Below are 1559 nucleotides of genomic sequence, written 5' to 3'. Positions count from 1 at the left end.
CCTGTTTTCTTATAACTTAAAGTCTGGACTAGGCTAGCTGGACTAGGTTATAATCTTAAAAGTGAAATTTATCTTAGTCATACTAGATTTAGGGGGAAATGATCAGCAAGTTATCTGTCATTTAAACACTTCCAAACATTTCAGGGTATAAGCAATGAATGAATGTGATTATTTATGATGTTACTTTATGGAAGAGGTTGGAACCAACCTCCTGGGTGTTATATTTTAGTTCAGAATCTGGAACTGCTGGTGATAATTGAAAGAAGGCTGAGGTTTTGGAGTTGTTTGTTTCTTTTAAAAATAGTAATTTGAAGGAGGTAACTTTGTCTCAAAGGAAAGGCTAATTTTCCTTTATGCTTTGCTTTACATTTTGTGTAGCTGTGGCCATCCAGGAACTCATTCTGTACACTAGACTTACCTTAAACTCAGAGATCTGCCTGGCTTTGCCTCCTTAGTGCTGGAGTTAAAGGTATGTGCCACCATGCCAACTGGAAAAGCTATTTATGACTTCAGTTGGCAGTTGTTGAAGCTTTCTCCGGCCATCTGTAAATGAAATGACTGTTTAAAGACTGATTGAATATAATGACAACTGCACGACAGCTCCTTTTTACTCAATGAAAGGCACAAAGAGTACCAGTCCCTCTGATAGTGCTTGTCACATTCTGTACGCTAGCTAATTGCAAGGTTTAAAAAGAGGAACTCTTCTTGTCCATCATATTGAAAGATCTTAAAGGCAATGCTACTTGCCCAACTTTATTCTGCAAAGTTTGACATGTTAGAGGCATGTGATAAAATTTATATTTCCTGGTCATCAGGACACAGGAAACAAGAACCAGCCTGGTACAGGATCCTTGCAGTTTCTGTCTGCAGCGGGATCTGATCCTGTTACACAGCACTCCATACCCAAAGACCTTCTGGAGAGAGCTGGTCTCCCAGGAGTGCCGACACACTTGTGAGCACAAGTAAGACCACCACTTCTCTTCAAATTCCTGACCCAAGAGTGACATGTCCAGAGCCATAAGGACACAGGAACCAAGGAATAGCCAGGGACAGGACCCTTCCAATTTCCATATGCACTCCTGAGCTGACCTTGTGCCACAGGTCTCCATACCCAAATTCCTCCCAGAAAGAACTGGTCTCCCAGTAGTACTGACACACAGGATTGCTGGAGAGACAAGCCACAGTCTGAGACAGCAAGACCAGCTAATAACTGAGATAACCAGATGGTGAAAGCCAAGGGCAAGAGCATAAGCAACAGAAACCAAGGCTACTTGTCATCATCAGAATCCAGTTCTCCCAAAACAGCAAGCCCTAGATACCCCAACACACTGGAAAAGCAAGATTTGGATTTAAAATCACATCTCTTAATGAAGATAGAGGACTTTAAGAAGGACATAAATAACTCCCTTAAAGAAATACAGGAGGATACAGATAAACAACTAGAAGCCCTTAAAAAGGTAACACCAACTGGTTGTTAACATGTAGAAGAATGCGAATCGATCCATTCCTATCTCCTTGTACTAAGGTCAAGTCTAAGTGGATCAAGGAACTTCACATAA

This window comes from Mus caroli, chromosome 1, assembly GCF_900094665.2.
Source record: "Mus caroli chromosome 1, CAROLI_EIJ_v1.1, whole genome shotgun sequence".
Taxonomy (NCBI): domain Eukaryota; kingdom Metazoa; phylum Chordata; class Mammalia; order Rodentia; family Muridae; genus Mus; species Mus caroli.
Note: the sequence above shows the minus strand (reverse complement) of the source record.